This window comes from Malaya genurostris, chromosome 3 (assembly GCF_030247185.1).
Source record: "Malaya genurostris strain Urasoe2022 chromosome 3, Malgen_1.1, whole genome shotgun sequence".
Lineage (NCBI taxonomy): Eukaryota > Metazoa > Arthropoda > Insecta > Diptera > Culicidae > Malaya > Malaya genurostris.
The window spans coordinates 295598295-295623875 of NC_080572.1; the positions used below are offsets into that span (position 1 = coordinate 295598295).

At 38.7% G+C, this 25581-nt stretch overlaps 1 protein-coding gene across 3 annotated transcripts in view; it reads right to left on the reverse strand.

Moving 5' to 3' along the window:
- LOC131438776 (RNA-binding protein Musashi homolog Rbp6) overlaps positions 1–25581 on the reverse strand; it is a 1824137-nt gene that overhangs the window by 1707020 nt on the left and 91536 nt on the right. The window lies entirely within an intron of this gene.

Sequence of the window (25581 nt, forward strand, 5' to 3'; positions counted from 1 at the left end):
TAGAATAAGCAATTCCAAGTTAATTTTACTCCATTCCGATTATGTTCATAACATTAGGTTCTTGTAAAATTTTTAACTTTCAGTACACTGTTTGCCCAAAAAATTCTATTCTAAGAAGAATCATTATAAGAATCCCGTTATAGAGAGTATTATCAAAGATAAATAATAAAGACATGTACGTGCTTATAAACATTTTTAAAAAACCTTCTGAAATGACCGCACTCACCGCTTGGTGGAGCGCGAGATTAATTGCATTGTTATCATTTCAACCAAAGTGTGCCATAAAATCTCAATATATACAAATGAGCTACCGAATCGAAAGGGTTCTCCCGGTTTGACATTTGCATTATGAATGTATGATAGGAACTCAGCAGTGCAACCAATTTATCACCATTGGTGCCAGTGTCACGGAGGACCGTAGATGTGCGCCAAAATAAGATCGTGACTGTCATGTCTGGAAATTCGTTCCTGGTCTCAAATAAATGTTCACAGTCACAGTCAAAAACTCAAAATAAGTTTTTATACGTCGTCTTTTACACAGCCTACCTGGATTCTACTCCCAACCTTGCACATGGGTTTAAGAAGCTTTTCCGACCTGAGAAACGATTAATAACGAGGTTAAAATATGACTGCAATAAAAATGATAAGAAAAAACTTATTCGACAAAATGTTGAACTGCAAGTAGTCACATATAACTGTATTTCTGCATGGAACGAAATCCAACACAAGCAAAATAGGGTCGAGTCCTGTGGTTTTTTGCTTACCGGACAAGACTTACCATGTTTGTCAAATTTTTCGTTTTTAACTGTACAATAACAAAATTCCACAAATGAATAGAAATAGTTCGTTTTGCTCCGCGCTGAAAAGACTGGCTACGCACGCGTCTATGGTAATGCTAGGAGATCCGTATCGCTAGGACCGGCTAAGGAAGGGAACCGGGACGAACAGCAGGTTCAGAGAGCGAAGGTCTGAGAGCGCAACCAAGCGCTACTGCCGAAGTGTGCAACAGTTTGACTGTTTATTTTATTTTCGTTTCATTCTACTATCCGCACATCTTTCTTCTCAAGTTAATTCAATTCAGTTTAATGTATGGATAAACATGGTATTCACAACCGGAGTCACATGTGTAGTTGGCTAGCCCCCTCCCGGACCAGGTTCCGAGTCGGATTCCACCCGGAACACTACGCTCGAAGAATGGATTCAGTTTTTTTTTGGTAGGTCTGCGATCTCCCATTTCAACATCTTTTTCATCATCTCACTCGAAAAAACCGTACTTACATTGTTTGTAAATATTACACCATTTTACGACCACACCACAGATGAGTTAATAAAAGTTTAAATTACTCTTTAATATTCCACTCATTTTTTTTTCTCTCTCTCTCTTTTCTTTCCTGACGATCATCCACGTGCTGCGGCAGCCGAATCGGCAGCGCTACTCTTCGGAACAATTTTCTTGCGGTTTTCCCTTTTCCCTACGGGCAATTCTCGCCTGTATCAGCTTGCAACTTCTGTGCCTTTCGGATGATGCGGTTTCCGACTGGATGGTGAAGATTGTTTTATGGAACTTTGATTCTCTGCTCTATTTTCGGGAAGCATCTGTGTTTGCAAACCTATTGCAAGCGTGGTCGGATGTGTGTGTGTTTTTTTTTACTTTGAAGTTATACAGCACAACCACTTGTCTTGTTGTCCAACTATCAAAAAAAAGTCTAGATACTAGACATGCAAATAAAAAACTTAACACTTTCAATTAATCGTAAATTTTCCTTTCGCTTTCTGTTGCCCGGCCGACTGACCACATTTCATGCAAGGCCGATAGAAGTCCGCTTCCAATTGTCCATCAAGCTTCATCAGCATGCTCAATGAACAGATGCCCTCAAAGCGCTGGCAACAGGCAATAACTCTGATGTATTTTTCCCTATTGAAATACCGTCCGTTCCGCTCGCGCCAGTCCTTCGCACCCTTCCCCCTTCGATTGATCGATAACGAACCGATCGCGAGCTGAGCTGTGGCGGCTCCCTCGCGCATCATGCAATAGCTATTTTGATTAATTTATTATTGATCGTTTCATTGAAAATAAAAATATGTCAGCAGAGCAGAGTGCGACGGCTGCTGACGTATTGTTTGCTTTAGAAATTGTACGCGAATCCAAGGAGTCTTTCGACCACGTGCTACCGTTGATGTTTCGACTTGGATGTGCGCAATTTTTGGGTTTAGTAGATTGTTGCACTCGGTTTAGTCTAGTTTCTCTTTTACCTTGCTTTATAAATACAAAAAATAAGTATAGCATTCGCTCAAAATTTAGAAAACTTTTCCGATGAGTTTTATATAGCAATTGATTCAGCTCGACGATCTAAGCAAATGTAGTGAGCGTGTTTGTATGTGTGCATCAAAACTGGTGGCAAACGAAAGATTTTATAATTACTTTCCCAATTATTTAAAACTTTATGTAATAAATTGCAGTTTTTTGACAATATCTGTCACAATTGGCCTTGTAAACAAATATGTTGTGAGACTTTAATTATACACGGTAATAGCTATCCAACAAGCCATCGATTGTTGAGTTCCGTTACATTACATCACAACCTGTTTTTTGTTTGCGCTTCAGAATTTTTGTTTGCAATTGTCTTCTCTTTTGATATAATTCAAATTTTGTTAGAAAATTAATTTCTTTGGAGTAGACCATATTATTAGTAGAAAACAAGGATGGTTTTTATCGTATCAAAGAACGCTTTCTAGCAACTCTTCACACGATTCAATCTGTGCCATCAAAGAGAGACGGATATCATCTCAGCAAAAAAACCGGCATGGCCAACATTTAACATAGAATGGACACCACCGCGAGAGCGAATTTCTCTCGATGACCCGTCTTAGCATCACGAGTTAGCACGCTGCTGTGAAGATTCGCTCCAAAGCAACAAACCGTCGCTCATTCTCGTTTTGCGATCTGACTTCCATACGGGCAGTGGATAATTGCGATAGAATCATTGTACTATTACCGCTTTTTCTAACTATGTGCTTATAACCTTCGTATAAGCTGTGTCTATGAAAATATCTGTGAATGAGAATCATCAATGCGAATCATCGATTCGATTTTCTGCGATAATTGCCAACTTGCGATTCTCTCTTGGTAAATTCCACACAGCGCCGATCATTGAAAAACTGTATCTATTTTTGGTAAGGGCCGTGAAATACTCAGAGTATGAGGTGGAGCGAAAAAATGTAGCAAAATTCTCTCACGGTTCATGCATTGAGAGGCAGTAAGTTCTTGTAGCAACATACACCAGATTGACGATGTTGTATACAATGTAGAGCAATATCGAGCCGCTTTGTGCCAAGTTTTCAGCAATCACCAACACTGCAAGAAAGCTTGGCGAGCACATGAACTTTGCAAAATGGATTGGTGTCGAGGTATGAAGCATTGTTTGTCGGAGGCCACAAAATGTAGTTTTACCTTTTCACCTTTTTAGCTATCTTAAAAATTTAAAAAATAGGTATAGAATTTGCTCATACTTTAGAAAACGAACTGAACAAATGTCTGTTTGTGTGTTTGTGCAAAATAAAGGCTTGACCAATTTTGACCAAACTAATGTTTTTTTTCGAGTTATTCAACTTTTATTTCTAAATTTACAGTTTTATGACAATATCTGTCACAATTGAACTTGAACATTAGAAGCAGTTCCAAATTCAGATACTTTACCGTAATACCATTCAGACGAGTCATAGATTGTAAGAATCCGTCAACTAATAACGGAAATTTCGATGTTTTCATGATATCTTATTAATGGGGGTTAGACACAGTTTTCAAGACAATTATTTCTGAAATAGTATTTTTGTCCGATTCATTTTTAGCGCGGTTCTTTTTTAGAAGCATAATTGTTCGATTGTGACGTGTTAATGCTTATATTGGAAATTCCTGCATAACCTTCGAATTCAATGTGATAACCCATATATTTTAATAATTGAAAAAAATTGTAACTGTCAACTACAACCACTAAAAAAACAAAATTATCATATCCTCAAATATATTTTAAAAAAACTACGCATGTCCTGAGTATTTCAATAAATATTTTGTGCTATTTATTTTAATAAAGCAATCGATGACCACTAGAGTAAAGCGATTATTGATGCAAAAACCTATTTTAATCCACTTAGTGGTGTAATGATGCCTTTCTTATATTACTAATATCTTCAAAAACATTCATTCAAACATTCAAAGATTCTGTCAAATTTCTTTTTTTTTTTTTTTGAAACTTGAATAAAATCAAAATCGCTATAAACTACCATCACCTTTCCAATTTTTAAACAGTTATGTCAAGTTAAGATAGATTTAAATGTGGCAACCCTGCACGATACACAAAATTGAACGGATCACGCTGTGTGCTAGGCGGGTGCGTTTTCTCTTCTTCCGTACCAGCACGTACCGATGCGTACCGATTTTGCATCATTTTGTGTAACAGTTTGAAAGTTTTGATAACCATTACCCTATAATTTCTGAACCGGAAGTCCGGATGAAATTACATAGTATCTTTAAAGACACTGAGCTCTTTATTTTGAATCATGATTTGTGAAAATCGGTTTAACCGTTGCTGAAAAATCGAAGTGAGTTCCGGTTTTGGAGCTTTTCTTTACTATTACCGGTGCGTTTGGAAGCAAAAACCGGGAACTAACAGTTCGGCTGAAAAGTTCGTATCGTTTAATAGAAACACACATTTTTTTTGCCAAAATTCGTTTTTATTATTCCACATAATTGCCATCAGAGGCGATACAGCGATTATAGCGATCTTCCAACTTTTCGATACCATTTTTGTAGTACGATTTGTCCTTTGCCTCAAAATATGCCTCAGTTTCAGCGATTACCTCTTCATTGCTTCTAAATTTTTTACCAGCGAGCATTCTCTTGAGGTCTGAGAACAGGAAAAGTCACTGGAGGCCAAATCTGGAGAATACGGTGGATGAGGGAGCAATTCGAAGCCCAATTCGTTCAATTTCAGTATGGTTTTCATCGACTTGTGACACGGTGCATAGTCTTGATGAAACAAAACTTTTTTCTTCTTCAAATGAGGCCGTTTTTTGAAATTTCGTCCTTCAAACGCTCTAATAACGCTATATAATCGTAACTGTTGATGGTTTTTCCCTTTTCAAGGTAGTCGATGAAAATTATACCATGCGAATCCCAAAATACAGACGCCATAACCTTACAGGCCGATTGTTGAGTCTTTCCACGCTTTGGGTTCGGTTCATCGCGTGCAGTCCACTCAGCTGACTGTCGATTGGACTCCGGAGTGAAGTGATGGATCCATGTTTCGTCCATTGTTATATATCGACGAAAAAAATCGGGTTTATTTCGATATAACAGCTCCAAACACTGCTCAGAATCATCAATTCGATGTTGTTTTTGATCGATTGTGAGCTCACGCGGCACTCATTTTGCACAAAGCTTTCTCATATGACCAGTACGAAATTTTGCAAACCACTTACGAATTGTTGCTTCGCCCGGTGCAGAGTCTGGATAACACTCATCAAGCCATTTTTTCGTATCGGCGGCACTTTTTTTCACCAAAAAGTAGTGTTTCATCAACACACGAAATTTCTTTTTTTCCATTTTTTTCACAATAACAAAAGTAGCTTCACTCAAAATGCAATATCTCACAAACTAATAATCAGACAGCTGTCAAATTTATACACGTATCTTTTGAAGGTTGGTACTAACTGAAAATGGTATGGATTTCATTCTAGTGGCGCCCTCTCATAGAAACGATACGAACTTTTCAGCCGATCTGTTAGTAGTCTCAAAGTAGATTTTTATATCCACCAACTAACAAGGTATGCTAACTAGATGAATTTACCAGTAAATTTTAGAAAAATGTGCCCCTCATTTCGCCATCGCTTGTGAATCCTCATGAAATTGAAAACTTTTACTAATTGAAAACTTTTACTGTAATACCGGAACAGGAAGTTGGATTTGGATCATCTTTTAGAGGACTTTTTGAAGAATCTCAAAACCCTTCACATACATCTTAGCTTGTAAAAATCGGTTGAGAAATTTCCGAGAGTATTGAATGCACATTTTCTCATAGATTTGCACATATTGCCTTGTAATTCTGAAACCGGAAGTCGGATCGGGATAAAATTCAATAGTGATCCATGAGACATTAAGACGTTTCATTTGGATCTAAGTTTATGAAAATCGGTGCAGCCATCTTTGAGAAAAATTTTTGACATTATTTGTCACATACACACACATACATACATCTCGATTTTCTTGGGGATATATCGACCGATTTTCACAAACTCAAATTCAAATAAAAGGTCTCTCTGTGTCATAGCCTGCTGTTGAATATTCGCCCTTATTCTGAATAACGTCGTATCGTTTTTTCCCTCGTATTTCATTTGTATTCCCCATAACGCTAGCAAAATCAAAGGTAGCTATGATTCGATCGAACCGCATTCGAACGAAAAATCAATACGTCGTTATTCAGAATAAGGGCGATTAACTAGAACGAACTTCCAGTTCGAGAGTAACGGAGTAAAATGTAAAAGAGTGAAAAAAATAGTGCCCTTTATTTTCTCAGAGACCGCATTGCCGATTTTCTTCAACTCAGATTCAAATGAAAGTTCCTATAGTTCCATAGCCTACTGTTGCACTTCATCCTCAACCGACCTCCGGTTCCAGAGTAACGGAGTAAAATGTGCAAAAAAAAGAAAACGTATGCTGGATTTTCTCCGCTCAACTAACATTCCTAGGTTCAAATGAAATGTCTTACTATACCATAGAATTCTGTCAAATTTCATCCGGATACGACATACGGTTCCGGAATTATGAGCTAATCAGTATAAGAAATTCTTTTTCGAGAGCGGGTATAATTCTTCAATTGAACATATTGGTCGGTAGATGATCAAATACATTGATTTAGGGTTCACCGAATGTTCCGAAAATGATAAAAAAAAGTGATTGCGTACTCTAAATCAGAAATAACTCCTATTTTTCAGAAACGGCTGAACTGATTTTCACACAGACAGTCACACAGACGACTGAGTAAATTTTTACAATGTTAGACACAGATAAAAGGTTTCATCTCATCTTCAGTCGATCTCATGGACTACTATTGACTTTTGTTCGGATGAAAATTCCGGTTCCGAAGCAACAGGGTAAAGTGTGTTTAAAATTTAGTGAAAATGCAAAAGAAAACGAAAACCGGTCCATCCATTTCAAACAATTTGAAGTGAGTAACTGTAATTTCGCAACCAGAAGTCGTATCCTGATACTATTCAACAGTGTTGTACAGAATTATGACGCCTTTCATTTAACCCTAGGTTTCTGAAGATCGGTCGAGTAGTCTTCAAGAGAGTTGAATGTTTTTTTCCATTCTTTTTTTGCACATTTGACCCCATTACTCCGGAACCGAAAACTGATCTGGGAAAAAATCAATCGAAAACTATGGGACTTTAACGGTTTTTTTATTCTAAGTTTTAAAAAATCGGTTGAGGCTGATAGTCCACAAGCGAATTTGAAATTTGACAGTCGAGCAGTTTTTTTTATCTAGTAGTTTAATTTTAATAAAACTGCTGCCCATTTCAAAGTTTGATGGATGGAGAGTTATTTGGATTTATTTTGCACTGAAAATGAAATGATAACAATTGGTATAATAATTGCAATGCAGAGAACATAACCAAAATCTTCGAGGGAAGTTTACATCGCTTAACATTGACTTGAAACTATTTATTGAAGCATTGTCTTTGATTGAAAGTATTAAAATAAAATTACACAAAAGGAATTTTTAATAAAGATCTGATATTAAAATTTTTCAGTGTCGGAAAACAACACAACATACCATTTAACTGTACAATGTGCACTAATTCACCTTAAACTGCTTGTGCTTGCTGGTCAAAAGTAGTCAAACGATCTTTTCATATCGCATTACTATGACCAACATGTAGCGCTCTGAACTCGAACACTTTGCCTTGTGCATCGAAATTGCGTGTTCAAGAAGCTACTTACTCAGCTCAGTTTTGAGATTGGTTGCTCTCTTAGTCACGTTTTGCTCTGTGAGAACTTGTATCTACACCATTAGGACAGGCTTCAGTGGCTTGTGCTTATGGCAGTTGAAAACAAATTGCTGTCTCAGCTGCAACGTCAAAGTGATTTTATCGATGAGGCTATTGACAGATTTGCTCGACGTGTAGAGTGCCAAATTTTTCTATAGCATCGATGATACAAAATAAGTTTAATTAAAAATTCACTTCCAGAAGAATATGATTATTGCATTGTATTGAAAAACACAAGCGAATATCCATTCCTCAATCGTTAGTTTTCATTTACATCGAACTATTACATCTGATTTCAAAGTATATAAACAGTGCACAACCCGTAAATTTCGTCAAGAGATGCCACTGGGAACAAGAGACCTTTCGTTTGATTATAGTTTTATGAAATTTGTTGTAGCAATCTCAATTTAGTGCATATTCCTATTTTCAACACATATAATCTTGTAACTCCGGAAAAAAGACAAATTCCGATAAGTGTTGACTGAGAAGTGGCTGAAGTACTTTTTGAGAGAAAATCAGCGACAATAGAAGTTGTGGTGAGCTCAATTCGTCCGCGTCCTCTATGGCAAAGTTTTGGTATGATATTCTATTAGTGGAAATAGAGGTTCTGTTTCAACAGCCGATTCATAGCGTACAGAACCAATGCATGGCTGGTGATACGCTCCCACTGACATTAAGAAACCTTCCAGGTCGACACTCGAACATACGGCAACTGGCTTGTAAGACCAACGCCCAATGCATTGAACCGCCAACCCGGAACGTCTATAACTATATTATGTGATTAGTCGTCAGCAATGCTATCATTCTGTAATGCTCTGTTTCTGTCAGACAACGTGTGCTTCATTATTTTTTATAACTTAAATTATATTCTTAATTTTGTGTTTCAAATGCATGTTTCAAGGGTTACTCCTGGTGTAACACCAATGGAACTTATACCGTTTTCGTTAATTGTTCAAAGCAGCCCGAGAACTGACCCAGAGTTGCCCAAACAACTTTTGAGATGTTTGTTTTTGCAACCTGAGGTCGCTCTAGATCGGACTCCAATCGCGCAGTTTCGGTCTGAAAATTTTCTCGGGTCGCACCACAACATTATTTTATCTTTTTTTATGAGTTGTTGTTTAGAGCGCGTACCACGTGTTCGTTTTACTAAAAGTCAGAGTCGCCCTCGTGTAGGTTCAAAAACGAAAACGGTATTAGATAACTTTTTACTAAACAAATTGTATTGACTTTTAGATGTGTGTTTATATGACCAACTTGGGACTGAGCTAATTATGCAAAGAAACACGCATCATTTAGTCAGAGTGACACAAGATTGGAGAGCGCATGAAAGAAAAATTCAACAAAAACGACACTTTAATGCCACACAATAACTAACAGACTACTAAATAGAACAAGTAGTAATACCATCGTGTTCTGAGATAGTCACTCAAAATTTGAATTTCGCAATTAAAGGCGTACGCGTGAAGTTAGTCCAGAGAAATTTATTCTATCAGCACTTCCAGGATAAACATCGTTATACTTTACTGTTAATTATCAAACCAACTGATTGAAAGTGTTTCGATTTTTTTCTGTAGCACCGCTTCTTAGGAAGTTTTCATTTTAGTTTAACGATGCATTCTCTAATTATGGACTTTAAGCATTAAAAAATAAAAATTAAACCTTGACACAAGACATTAGAAATCGGAAAACTAAGCTGAAGTAAAATTTTTAACCAAACCACTCCAAAATGTAGTCGACGATTTTTTTCTCCTTCAAACTTTGAGTTTAAAATTAGTGGCATATTTTTAGCACTTTTCCGGGTCATCTCTCGCATAATGCATCTAATTAAAATTCGATCACGTTGCAGCGCAGAGTATTTTGCCCGACAGCACATTTCTGATTCACGGTGGCAGTGGCGCGAAGAGTGACGGCAAATATAGAACATGTCAATTTTCTGGTGCGATGTTGTTTCGGATGAAGCAATCCATTTTAGACGGAAAAGAAACTATTCGTCAGAGCATTGAGGCGTTGCAGATGGATCGAGACCACCGCACACTTGTGGAAATCTTTCGAGACTTTTTTTCCACCTGTAATTGTGACCACCTTCGCTACCGTGTTCAAATGTTTTCAAAGAGATAAAAATAATCCAACTCTGGCTAGTCATAAACTTTTTTCAACACAACTCAAAACTGTCCGAGCAGTATCACATTACAGGAATCTATTTCACGCTCAAAAGGAATCGATATCGAATAGCACTGAACGAGGCAGAAAAACTTTCCCTCGCTCGCAATGAATACGAGAGCCGGAGTGAAGGAAAAAAAAGCAATTTCAACAAATGGACTTTCCAATCTGTCCAACTCCAGCTGCTGTAAACACAAACGGTCCGGACTCCTGGCAGTGGATTAAATGTGTCCAACTTTCCGCCCGGACAGTTTGTCCAGCAAAATCGATAGCACCTTTTCAGCAATTCCATTGCCGGGCCGAAAATAGCCTGGATGCGGACCGAAATTCTGACGGCATTTCTCCGTTTTCCCTCGTAAGATAACCTTAATTGCGATCTTTGCCGCCGCACTCGTGAAAAAGTCGCTCTAATGACGTCGGAACACGTCGCGCGCGTCGAAGGTGACGGAAACGTGGCCCGGCCGAAACAAGATCCCGGTTGAAATTTCGAAACTGTTCATCATTGCTAATTAAATTTAAATCTGCCAACTTGTCAACCTGGGGACAGGATACTCTCGTTCGGTCTCCGCCTTCTGCCTTCTGCCCGCCAGCCTCGTTTCTAACTTTTTTATCCCCTTCCCGTCTGATTGACTGGCAACTTCCAGGACGATGGGTGCGGAAAATCAGCCCACAACTGATTGTCGTTTAATTATCCACTCTGTCACCGTGTATTAAAACGTGATGAGTTAGATTCCATAGCATTTTCTTTTTGTTTTTTTTTTTCGCACATACGATGAAGGTTGACCAGAATACGTGCGAGAACTCGAAAGCTTCCGCTTCCAGCCGGTTGTGGTTTGCTCTGATGCTCTCAAGTCATGTTCCAGAGCGCGTGAGGATGGATGGAACTGGAAACAACTGTCTAGACTGCTACACGTGACGTTTAGTGTTCTACCTGTGATTTGGGCCGAGTTTTTCATTAAACGTCCTGCTGGTTCCAAAATGGTGCCACGATTTGTTGAATACAAACAGGATGGTTGATTTTTTTTCTGAAGAGCACACGCTACGGTCGCATGTTACCATGGAGAGTGATGGTAAAACCATTGGATGGTGGAATTGGTTGAGGGTACAGTACGAAGGCTACGCCAAACCGCACTAGATTTACGGTTAATTGGCATCTTTTGTTTTGGGGAGAAGTGCTATCGTTTCGAGGAAACTGCGAAATACCGATGAAGATTAATTCAATTACAGGTGTAGTGTCGTTTGCAGAGTGTGGAACATCAGTAGATGGGAGTTTTTTTCCACGCGTTGGAATCTGAATGGAACGAGCTTCAGTTGTGGAGAACATTTCCGCTATAATTCATGCAATTTGGCTTGGAACCGAGCTATTCAATAATTGTAATGTGCAAGTTCGTATACTGCCAGAAAGCTTTTAGTTCACTTTATCAGAGTGTACAGAAGATCTTAATAAAACACTACTTTGTACAGAATTTTGACAGAAATCCACGTAAAAACGTTTTTTAGAAATGTTCAAGATATTGGAATTATCATACATTAAGTAGTTTTTGACGACTAAAATCTAGAACTTTCCTCTTAAGGTTTGAGGCCAGTGTGTTTTAGAGGGCTTTTTTCCCGCTTCAAATCTGATTTTATCAGAAATGATGACGAATATCAAAAAACCCAACTGACAATCTCTTAGAAAATTAGTTGTAAAAATTTCAGAATGATTCATTGACTTTAGCGGTCGGGAAAGTATTTTTTCTGAAGGAAGAATTGCAACTTATTCATTTAATACCTCGACTTCAAAGGCATGGATCAAAAATCTATCCTGACAATGTCTAGATAATTTAATTTAGATCCGATTAGTGCATAAAAACATAGAAGTCGCGATAAAAATGAAGTGAATGTTATTTTTGTGAAGGTAAATGAGAAATGAGAGAGAAATAAAATCGGCTCAGAAAGGCTGCCAACCAAGTGGTAGTTTTATTGGATTTTATGTGATGTAGTCAAACTTGTAACCGAAAGTATCAAAACTTTTTTGGTCACCCGGCCCATCGAGAGTCATTTTGAACATATGCGAGAGAGCATGGAGCAAAATATAATACGTAGAGCGAGGCACGTGGTTATACGCGACCTACTGACCTCAGCCCTTAATGGAGCTCATCAGTGTCTACGCAGCGGAACATACCTACATGTAATCACTGCATTTCTTCGGTTTTTGCCCGCATTTGCTGGTTTGTCGATTTCGCTGCTTTGAAATTGCTTAGTATTTTCCGATTGTAGTGGCAGCTTGCCTCATAAATTACTCATAAAGATTACTTCATTCCTTAAAATTTTTCGTATGAATATGTGCTTCATTTTGATTACAACCAAAAATAAGAGTGACGAACCAAATTATATTAGAGTGGTCAAATGCCTTACATCTCGAATCAAAAGACCGCGGCTAGCTTTAAAAGGGCTGAGGACAGTATGTTAAAGACGTAGGTAAGTATTTGTATTTTCCCATTTCAAATTACACTTTCTTGAAAACGGTTAGGAATATCGAAAAACCCATCTGACAATGGGCTGTATGAATAAAATGTAGTAAAGTCTGTTGTTTGTAGTATCTTCTCAAAAACAAAGTCCACAGAGTATAACGCGGTTTGGTATGAATAGAAAACAAGTTCGAACATGTAGTTAATGCTACTTCCGAATTTAAGCATTTACTGCATAAATTATCGACACAGAGCCGGAAAAGCTGGCATAAGCATGTACAAAGCATGAAACGTACTTACATCTGTAAAAATGCCACTTTTTTAATTTCTGTACTGCACTTTATCAGCAAACACACGAGTAGCAACCTCTAGAGCTACCTACCGAAAACTTGTAGTAAATACTACAGTTTGTAGCATGTTTTGACAGGAACGTGATCCACACGTAGCATTTACTACCGAAATTCAAGCATGCTACGTTTTATTCATACGGCCCAATGTCTTCGAAATTTAGTTGAGAAAATTTTGTGAAATTTTCAGCATGATTCGTTGAACTTACCTTCCGTGTTGTATTTTTTTTCTAGCTGAGGAACTGCTGAAAATTGCAACGCTTGGAACAACATTCTTCTACTTGTTCATCGAATATCTCGAGCTGACAATTTCACAGAATATTCTTAACTAATTTTCAAACACATTGTTGAGTGGATTTTTCGATATTCATCACCGTTTCCAAGAAAAATGAATTTGAAACGGGATAATAATAAAAAAAGAGCTTACATTTTAAACGTACTGTCCTCAGCCCTTCTCAACACCTTGCTGCGCATCTGATGATCCCTGGTTCCAGTTTTTTCCGTAAGTCCGCTGTTTCCTTTTACATACTTTTAGTAAGTTTTGAGTACTCGACAAACTGTGGTTTTCGAAAAATTCAGCACATTAGCGAGTTTGGAACCGGACTTCCCAGGTGTTTCGGCAAAATATTTTTTTCTCCATTCAATTTCTGTTTGGCGTTGTTTCTAAACACCATCGACTACTTTGATCAAATTTATTTCAATTGTTCTCTATAAAAGTATTGATTCCCAACACTAGATGCGTGCTAGTGATGCACGAGGATCGTATCAACCCAGGTAACCAGTAAGCACTAATGACAGCATTATAATAGCCTTTTATGAGCACCAGAAATGCCTATAGTTCTATATCTGCAATCTGAAAGCTCATTTGTTGTAAATCAATCAGAATTCAGCTTTCAGAGGGCATATATCAGGTTTGCTCAAACCCCCGTTGCTAAGTGCGAAATCAACACAGTTTCGTCGACGACACGACCAGGCACTCCGAAGAAAAGTCGAAATAAAAAGTGTCTGTGAGTGATTTCCGTCAGTTACCACAAATATAGCGGCCCCTTGATAATGATAAAATTATTCTTTTTAGGCAACACTGTTCTGGTTGCTATGCGTTATTTGTCAAGGAACCACAATTATAGAAATAAACAAACAAACTGGAAAACTATCCCGTTCCATTGCCACGAAAATGCAAGAAAAAAGGATTAATTTCGGAATAAAGCGATCTATTCTCTTGTGTGCGGCCACATATTTCCAAATCTGTTGCAATAAAATGGACACAAGACGAAACTGAATTTATTATAATGTGTATTTGCTAATAATCAAGTAAAATTACTGTTTCTCAAAAAAAAAACGCGGAGCAGGATGTTTATTTTGTTTATTATGCATTCAATTAAGACCAAAACCATTATTTCGTAACATTGGAAGAACCCTCACAGAAGTTTAAATCAATGGGAAAAGAACGATAATGAAATTGCTGCGTTCTGTGATGTCGATTTGAAACACCAGTATTAAATTTAAGCTATTTTCAAAGATCCTTTATACATTGAGTCAGTAACAATAAAATGCATTTATCTATGTCATTTATCTGCTAAATAATGCTAAAAAGATTGATTGTTTTCCATGAAGATCTTTATTGGAGATGCGTTTCAAGTCTTCTCAAGAGAATTTTCTAAGAATTATCCAGATGTCATACTAAAACTATTCTAGGGTTAGCAAAAGTCATAAAACAAAAGTTTGTCTCAATGGCGCGAAAAAATAGTAATGCTAATGATACGATCTTAGAAGAAATTCTTAGTCGCATAATTTGAAGATTTTATGAAAACTATGCAATGGTGTCAATTCATTTTTGAATTTTTCTAATGGTGTGAGATGCTGATGTAATTGATTGGTAACTGCTTTGGTATCAAATTTCCGGTGCATACAATTACTGGTGGTATCCGTATCGCAAAAACAAAGCGCTTCACTTAACTTTAAGGGCCGATTCTTGTTTTTAGGCACAGTAGTAAAATGCGCGACTGGTATATATCGATTCGAAGTTAGTTTTGTTTATCTACATAAACATGTTTTTGAATAACAGTATCCAAGGTATCTGTTATTCGAAATCAATAATTTATCAAATCGAGTTGCCAGTTTTAACAAATTTTCAAGTAATTTCGTTCTGACATTTCGAGTTACTGAGAGGTAGTCAGATTTGCGATACAGTTTTAATAGACGAGTGGCAGGTCGTGTCGTCGGTTTCGTGAAAATTGTTTGTTTGATGAAACTACCATGGATCAGTTTAAGTTTTCTCAAGCGAAAACGACATTAGTCAGCCTTTAACTTACCGCAATTCAGTTTGCTTTAGTAGAATTGACCAAAGTTTAAAGAAAATGATTTGTTAAAATAATTAGACTTAAGCTGGTGCAATTATTTTAAACACTAAAAATCGATATTTTTGGATTCGTTTTTTAAATAAGATTCAGTTCGAGTAACTAGTGTAACTAAATTAACTCAATTTAGAACTTACCTTCGGAGTTACTTGTAACTTTTCATTTAATCTGAGTAGAGGAAAAGGTTGAGAATAAATTTTAGCTCTCACGAAAAATAAGCACATTTTCTGAAGTAAAGTTAAATTAAATCACATTCAATAGCTAGAAATTTAACAAAATACACGGTTATGACAAAAACCTGAGGCTTTTTTGAAGAAAATTAATTCTGTATCTTCAACATACAGATGAACTTCATAGTATTTACAAATCATTTACGATATTTAAACATCTCCGATTTTCGTCCTTTTCTATACATAGGTAATAGAATAGCTGGAAAAGCCAACATTCGATCGGAGCCTTGGGGATCCCTAGTGTTGTATACTATTCGATTCATTCGTTTCGTTTTTCATTGAAAACACTGCACTATGGTCCGAAACGGGAAATTTGCGTGACAAAGATATTTTCACTAATAAATAATAGTTTTTTGTAGTTGGTGTCTTCACAAAAGTTGTTTGTAATCAAATTGATGAAAAAAGTTACTAGGGTGATCCTTATTTAGATTGAAATCTGAAATCTAACTTTCTCAATTGTTCTCAAAAATGATTTTGTTGTACAATAAAGTTGTAGGAAATTTTATTGCGAGCAACTTTGCTGAAAAAAGCACCTTTCTAGCTTTGCATTTGATCGAGTTACATTAATTTTCCCGAGTAAAAGTAGGGTGGCTCCTGAAATATCACTTTTTTGTTCTAACTCTTTTGTGAAACGTTCCACCGAAAAGTTGTTATTAGAAGAGTTGTTGAACTAATCATTGCGCACAATTTTGCTCAACCAAGCTTTTTCATATGAGCTACCAGTAAAAAGTTATGATTGTTTTTTCATCAAAAATTAGTCATGCTTCAAATATCAATATTCATTAGATGCCATAGAAATAAAAATGTATCCTATGCGGTTCCTGAAAGGTCATAATAAAAGTAAAAATTTAAGAGAAAATTGGAAGGGTGTTATTTTTTTAAATTATTTAAATTAGTTTTAAAAATACCTACAAAAAACTCAAAAACATTGCATAACTCTTAAACGCCTTAACGTATCAACATACTTTCTTCCGCAAAACAATAGTATCAAATTAGTTCCACAAATGTTCCATACATTGTCCTTTCGAGAAATGAGAAATTTCGCACATTCTGCAGCGATGGCCTGCCAATTTGCACTGTTAAAAACGTTTTTTAAGTCAATCGTCTGTTTCTCTGTGTCTGTTTTTCTGTGTCTGTTTCTCTCTGTCTGTTTCTCTCTGTGTGTCGTATCTTATAATAATCGCTCGTCATTTTGTTAACAACGCTCATCTACTGACTTCAAAACCTTACGATGCTTTGCGTATTTCTATTCGATCAGCAAGTGTATCGTTTGATGAAGTAGTCATTTTTTATGGTCAACAGAAAAGTGGATTTCAGTATTGAATTTGTCCATTCCCATAATTTAAACGTTATGTTCAATATGAAAAGCTTCACTACAGTGTTCTTGTTCGACACATTTCAAACACATTTTAGAAATATCAAAATTACCTTCTCTGCAAAATATCTCAAATTGGCGTTTTGAGCAAACGTTAACTTCTTAATTATTAAGATCCACCCGTGCGATTCCTCTCCTAACGATGAAAACTTCTACAATAGCAAAAGATATCTTATTCTTACTGACCCCAGATCCCGACCCGGGACTTGACCTGATAAATGAGACCGTCAAAAGCACGGAGCACATTGCGCTGCCCACAATGAATGTGCCGGTTTATTTTATGTTTCTTTTTTTTATGTTGTTGTTGTTGTTTTGAAATCGCTTTCCAGTTTTCCTTGCCCAGCATAGATTATGGAACCTCCGATAATAACACTGGTGCTGGTGTGCCGGATCGAAAGCACACACATCAGATGGTCAGTGTTGGTTGCGGTGGTTTTATGTATATAAAGCGTACTCAGCTGTGCAAAGGATTTTAATTTATCATTCTGTCGACCGCAGCTTTCCCCTAACCCAAACAAGTAGCCGGTAGCACGTGCCAACGACGGAAGAAATATGGCAGACTCAAAATGCGACTAATTACAAAAAAAAATAGCATTCCAAGAACATCTGCTCGCAAGCCAGCACAGCTGGCCACTGTAACAAGAAGAGCCAAGAAGCACAAGAAGCTGCAACATCCGGAATGTTTGCCAAAGTCACACTGGACAAAGATCCGGTTTGGCTGTCGAAAGTTGATTGGTGAGAACTGGCAGTGAACCTATTGATTGACCCTTTCTGGCCTGGTTTTATACTTAAACATAACAAACAACTCACATTCACCGGAAATGGTAACATCTTTCGTCATGCATAAACGATCTCTACTATGCTATGCTGCACAGCATCACCCCTAGAACTACATTTCTCTTTCGGAGTTTGGCATTGCGACGACCATGCCGGGGGCCGATTCTGTAGGCGTTACCAACCGAGCAGGCCGTTTCAAGCAGTGTCCTGTTATTTATTACCTGACCCATTCAACCGTCTTGGTCAAACTGCATCCAATGGACATGCACACACATGTCGGGATCGGGCCAGTTCACCATGACTAGTGGCGTAATTTTGAAGCTCAGCTTCGATGCAAAGGATAGTTGATAGTTCTTAAGATGTAGTGGTTTTCCACTTAACATCAATATCCCGAGGGCCAAGATAGTTGCAACACTTCAATGATTCAGCCAGGAAATTCTACTATACTTCGGTCATATGCAGAAGCATAGACAATGGGGAGGTCGATTCGCTGCCGTAAGATTGAAACAAGCGGAAAATAATGCATAAAAGTTTTATTGGATTTTAAAGATCTTGTTTATCTGTGGGGTTAGTTTCTTTGATTTGTTCCGTCTCGCCGTTCTGCCGTTCACCTACAACCAGTGAAAAGTGACTCGGCAGACTTTTCTACTGCAGTTTTCTTCGTTTCAACGCTGCTGCCGCTTCGGCGTTGCTCGTGCGGAGAGATTGAATGGTGATTGGTATGATTTATTTTAGTTGAACTTCACTTTTCCGGTGCAGTCCGGCACACACACACACACACACACCCACTACTACTGTTTCTCGGTTTACTTCGGTCTGTCTCTAACGGCTTGCCGCTGACAATCGACGGAGACCGGGTAAAGAGGTTCAACGGGCCGGGAAAAATATGATGATAACATCGTTATTTGTATCGTTCATTTTTCCTCGTCCGCCGGTTTGCAGGGTCTGTCTAAACGGGGCCCGGCCCCATTTGCTATTATTCCTAGTTGCAGAACCACCAGCAGCAGCACCAGCAGCGGTAGTAGCGCAAATTCGGTGGAAACGAAAAACTTTTTCTTCGCTCATTTCGTACGGATGGGAGATGGAAAAGTTTTCCGCTCGTCATCCACTCGCCACCGTCTGGGGGTTGCATCGAAACTTCACGAAAAGCCGAACCACTACTGATCTGCCTTAACCCACTTTAATGTGCAGCGGCACGATAAGCAACTGTTCAACTCCTTCATTGTATCTCGTAATCACATTTCCGGGGCTATTTTTCTTCTGGTTGTTGCTCAGCGCACTTTGCATGTACTGAAAACTGACACTGCAAAACAGTTTCGCTTGGAAAAATGCTGTGCGCAGAAGTCATTGACATTCCGGGAATCATTTTCCTTTGGTCGATTTCGGAGGTAACAGTTATCACATAAAAATGTGCAAAGCCTATCATGATAAAAGTTCATTTAACTAACTTTTTTTCCCTTAAGAGATAGAAAAACGATGTCTTCTACAAAGCTGTAGAACTGCAGAACGAGAAAAAACTTTTTCGAAGAAACTATAGGTCTAACACTAAAAGTTTCGGATTTGTGAAGCATTTTTATTTGAAACACCTGAAAATAAATTGTTGGTACATACCTTTTTTCGGAATTATTTTTAATGTCTACTATGTTCGAGAGAATTACTAAAAAAAGGAAAATTACAAGATTTTGTTGAAGACTGTGCATGATTAGAACTTTTCCTTACAAAGTTATTGAACATTTTAACTTTTGTATACAATAACTTTGGATCAGGGTCATTTCGCCGAAATTCATTTCGCCGAAAGTTATTTCGCCGAAAGTGATTTCATCAAATGGATAATTTTCGCCGAATTCTTCGTTAGTCTCGTTTTGCTGACCTACAATCGTACTTCTGATATGATATGATCCAAAGACTTGAATACTTTTTGTAGGTTTATTCATGATCCTCAGAATAACTTGTTGACTTTATCCGCGTACCTATCAGCAAAGACATCATATTAACAAGATATCCAGCTCTCACATTTCCCGAACAAATCATTGGCAACATCCTTTTTTGCGAGCATGTCGCCCCCAGACGAGCCCGCATCGAATCTTATACATAGAATTAGGGGAGAAAAATGTCAAATTCGTGCGCGCCAAAATAGCAGGGTTGCGCACCCATACAATTGACATGATATGTTGAATGTGATGCCGTTCGATGGCGTTGCTGAACTGAAGATTGACTTCGCTCCAAGCTGACAGGGTCTGCTATCAGGCAATTGTTTGCGGGTCGACGGCCAACTTTGTGCCGCCGAGCCATCTTGGCTTCGGTTATGTGGCTACGACACATGTGGAGATATGAAAATAAAAAGATATTTTTGACCCTAAAAAATTACCCTTTCGGCGAAATGGCCTTTTCGACCCTATCGACTTTCGGCGAAATGACCCGCTCCCATTAACTTTAACCGCATATAGGAAGAAGAGTCGCTGACCAAAATGTACGTACATATATTTTTTGAAAATCTTAAATTAAGTAAAAACGTGCTTAATCCACCTAGCAGTGAAATGATACCTGATTTAAAAAGCCTGTGGTTTTCGCGTGAATATTCTTAGTTATGCTTAGTTTTCATGAAATTATTTTTCAATGACCGTCGTTTACAATGAATTGTTATTGAATTTTGGAACTGCAAGACGAAGATGAATCGAAGATAGAAATGATATGAAACCTTAAAATTATTCCTTTCGATCTAAGCGTGTGACAATCGATTAGGCATTTCATGAGATGTAGAAGTCAGTTCCTCTTTAGAATTTTGTCATTGTTTATGGCACTTCCAGAAACGATATTCAGAGACCAGCATAATCCAAAATAGCACGTATGTCCATAAATTAGGGATGTCCGATACCGAGTCGATACTTTGAGGTATCAGAGCGATACTGTAAATATCGATACTTTTTGTCTCGATACTTACAGTATCGCAACAGATTGAAGTCAATTCTTATTACGACGGAACATTTGTTTTTGTTTCAATTAAAGAGGCTTTAACCTTAAGGTCATTCACCTCTTCGGGCTAGAAGAACTTTCTAACCCAATGTGCGGGGTTAGGAATTGAACCCAGGTGGGCTGCGTAAAAGGGACGCTATCAGAGCTAATAAAAGTCATTTTCATCGACTCAAAATGGACGAAAATGTCAATAAATTACTGTCATTCTCAGCTTCGCTTGCTATGAGAACTATGATAACGAAATCCATGTCCAGTCAATGACATAAGCGGGACAGTAGTTTTAAAATTAAACCGAAGCTTTGAGAATCGAAAATGACAGAAAAAGGTTTAACAACGACTTTAACCTCTAACTGCTCGAATTTGTAGTAGTTTTATTTTCCAAAGAGGTTCTGGAATGTAACTACTTCGATTTGTCATACTTTGGTCCCTCTTTATAGCACACATTTTCAATACATCGATGAAAAAATGAGAATTGAAATTCTGCTGATGCTCCCTGGAGACGTTAGTTTGGTTTCGTCTTATCATAGAGGAAAGAGTAACGTTGGCAATTATACTCTCTCTTTTTGCCTTTCTCATAAAGTAAAGCTATGCAATCACTTGAAAAACCGACTAGTAAAAATTGTGTATCTAGTAAAAATTGAGTGTCATATGCCATTCGACTCAGTTCATCGAGCTGAGCAATGTCTGTGTGTGTATGTGTGTGTGTGTGTGTGTGTCAAATAATCTCACTAGGTTTTCTCGGAGATGGCTGAACCGATTTTGACAAACTTAGATTCGAATGAAAGGTCTCATGGTCCCATACGGAATTCCTGAATTTCATCCGGATCCGACTTCCGGTTCCGGAGTTATACTGTAAAGTGTGTTCAATATTGTACACTGTCACTTAAACCGGAGGAACAAAACACGTAAACAATTTCCTGAACTGGTCTCAAAACTACACAAATCGATAGTCTTTATCAGTAGGCAACTAAACAAACTGGTTTCTACTGTTCTGGTTCCCGGTATCCGGTTTCGGAAGCATCGGAAATAGTGGTCATACATACCTAAATGGATCTCACTCACTTTTCTCAGCGATGGTTTGACCGATTTCCACAAACTTAGATTTAAATGAAAGATCTCACGGTCCCATACGAAATTCCTGAATTCCATCCGGATCCGACTTCCGGTTCCGGAGTTATAGTGTAAAGTGTGTTCAATATTTTTTTTTTTACTCAAGAATATAATGTTTAAGGCACACTGCTTAAGCTCTAAGATGCCAAGGGCTTCTACTAATTCTAATTTACGACTAACTTAAAACTAGGGTTGTATCATTGAGTAATGTCATATTTGGGTCGCAATGGTTGACTTTGGCAGATCCAGCCTTCAGCTGGTGATCGGCAGTGGCCGGTGAATTGAATATTTCATGAGAGTCTTCCATATGGCGTTGGTGAATGTTCATGTTGGCCGCATTCTTCGGTCCGTGTGGGTCCGCGGGAAACACCCCCAGGTTACGAATACCCGGCGGGTGGCCCGCATGCTGTTGGTAAGTTTCCGTGGGCGATGATGGTGTTGTTACAGAAGAAAATGAAAAAAAAAAAAATAAAAAAAATAAAAAAATATAGAAGTAAATATTGCGGAAAACGGAGTAAAAAAGGGATATGGGAATGAAATGACTAAAACGACAGAGATCTAATTAGTTGACATCGAGATGGTGAAGAGACGGGGAGCGGGGAAGCGAAAAGGTTAGTGACAGCACAAAGATCTTGTTAGTTCCGATGAAGATGGTGGACAGATGAGGAATCGGGATAATCGGCGGAAGTTAGTGTCGAACCTGCAGGTGAAGATTATTCCTAGCCACAGTTGAAACAACGTCGATAAATAGGAGGAACTTTCTAAGCCAGGTGTAACAGATTACACTTGTATATTAATGTGTTTGAGAAACTCGTATATCAGAAGCATATATGAGCTATCCCGACTCGCCAACACATCCCGAACCGGAACTTCAGGCGGTCTACCTCGGGCCCTGAGGGATTCCAGTAGCTTCGACCTGGCGTCGCGATACTCTACGCACGACCACACGACATGCTCGATGTCCTGATAACCGTCGCCACAGGTGCAGAGCCCGTTCTCCACGATCCCGATACGCCGGAGATGTGCGTTGAATGTATAGTGATTTGACATGAGCCGTGACATAACGCGAATGAAATCACGACTCACGTTCATCCCCTTGAACCACGGTTTCGTTGATACCTTAGGAATAATGGAGTGTAGCCATCGTCCCAGTTCGTCATTCGTCCATGAAGTTTGCCAACTTTCGAGAGTTTTCTGACGAGAAATACTGAAAAATTCATTGAAGCAGATTGGTCTTTCATAAATATCACCTTCTAATGCGCCCACCTTAGCCAATGAGTCTGCCTTTTCATTTCCCGGAATGGAACAATGCGAAGGGACCCAGACTAACGATATTGAATAAGACCGTTCAGATAAAGTTCTCAAGTGTTCCCGTATTTTCCCCAGAAAATAAGGGGGGTACTTTCCTGGCCTCAATGATCTCGAGGGTGTACTGAATAGCAGCTAATTCTGCGACGTAAACTGAAGCCGGATCACTGAGTTTGTACGAAGCGGTGATGTTTTGATTGAAGATACCGAAGCCTGTGGACTCGTTGATGTTTGATCCGTCAGTGTAAAACACCTTTTCACAGTTGACTGTTCTAAATTTATTATAAAAAATATTTGGGGCCACTTGAGGGCGCACGTGATCCGGAATTCCACGAATCTCTTCTCTCATGGAAGTATCGAAAAACACAGTAGAATCAGAAGTATCCAAGAAATGAGCACGGTTGGAAACAAACGAAGAAGGATTAATATTCTGAGCCATGTAATCAAAATACAAGGACATAAAACGGGTTTGAGAATTGAGCTCAACTAACCTTTCGAAATTTTCAATCACCAGAGGATTCAAAATGTCGCATCGAATGAGTAAACGATATGAGAGATCCCAGAACCGGTTTTTCAATGGGAGAACGCCCGCCAGCACTTCGAGGCTCATCGTATGAGTCGATTGCATGCAACCCAAGGCAATACGCAAACAACGATACTGAATTCTTTCCAGCTTGATGAAATGAGTGTTCGCCGCGGATCGGAAGCAAAAGCATCCGTATTCCATCACGGACAATATCGTTGTTTGGTACAGCCTGATCAGGTCTCCTGGATGGGCACCCCACCACGATCCGGTTATTGTACGAAGAAAGTTGATTCTTTGTTGGCATTTTCGTTTCATATACCTAATGTGACATCCCCATGTGCCTTTGGAGTCGAACCAGACCCCGAGATATTTAAATGTGAAGACCTGAGCTATGTTTTCACCCCCTAGTTGAAGCTGTAGTTGTGCTGGTTCTCGCTTCCTTGAAAATACAACCAGCTCAGTTTTCTCCGTAGAGAACTCGATACCCATTTGAAGAGCCCATGTGGATAAGTTGGCAAGAGTATCTTGTAACGGCCCTTGCAGATCGGCAGCTTTGGGTCCTATAATAGACACAACGCTGTCATCGGCAAGTTGTCTTAGCGTGCAAGATGTGTTGATACATTTATCGATGTCGTTTACGTAAAAATTGTATAAAAGGGGGCTTAAGCATGAGCCCTGAGGAAGACCCATGTAACTGAATCGTATTGTCGACAAATCACCATGCGCGAAATACATGTGTTTCTCAGACAATAGATTATGTAAAAAGTTGTTCAAAACTGGCGAAAGACCATGCTGATGCAGCTTCTCAGATAGGATGTTTATGGAAACTGAGTCAAAAGCCCCCTTGATGTCTAGGAAAACTGACGCCATTTGTTCCTTACGAGCAAATGCCATTTGAATTTCGGTTGAGAGCAACGCCAAACAATCGTTCGTTCCTTTGCCTCTGCGGAAACCAAATTGTGTATCTGAAAGTAAGCCATTAGTTTCGACCCAATTGTCTAGACGGAAGAGAATCATTTTTTCGAACAATTTCCGGATACAGGAAAGCATAGCAATCGGCCGATACGAATTGTGATCGGTGGCTGATTTTCCTGGTTTTTGAATGGCGATCACTTTCACTTGTCTCCAGTCATGTGGAACAATGTTGCCTTCAAGGAACTTATTGAATAAACTCAACAAGCGCCTTTTGGCGGGGTCAGGCAGATTTTTCAACAAGTTGAATTTTATTCTGTCTAATCCCGGGGCTTTATTGTTACATGACAAGAGTGCAAGTGAGAGCTCTACCATCGAAAACGGTTTTTCGTTTGTGTTTGGTGTCGCGGCGCGGGTGATCTTCTGTTCCGGTACAGAGTCTGGGCATACTTTTTTAGCGAAATCGAATATCCAGCGGTTGGAATATTCCTCGCTTTCATTCGTGGTGTTATGATTGCGCATTCGTCGGGCTGTGTTCCAAAGAGTGCTCATAGATGTTTCTTTCGTTAAGCCGTCTATAAACCGACGCCAGTAACCGCGTTTCTTGGCTCTAATCAAGTTCTTAGTTTAAACGTCTAACGCCGCGTAATTCCGGTAATTATCAGGTGTTCCATTTTTTCTGAATATTTTATACGCGGAGGCTCTCTCCGCGTTTAAATTTGTGCACTCTTTGTCCCACCACGGGTTGGGAGGACGGATGTTAGTTTTCGCGCCGGGTACACGTTTCGTCTGAGCTTGAGTCGCGGTGTCGAGAATCAAGCCAGCCAAAAACGTGTACTCTTCCTCCGGAGGAAGTTGTTGAGTTCTTTCAAGTTTCTCATATATCGAGGTCGCATAGCTATTCCAATCAATATTTCGTGTGAGGTCGTACGAAACATTGATTGTCTTCGATGGTTTTGAGCCGCTGGTGATTGATATTACGATCGGTAGGTGAAGTGTGTTCAATATTG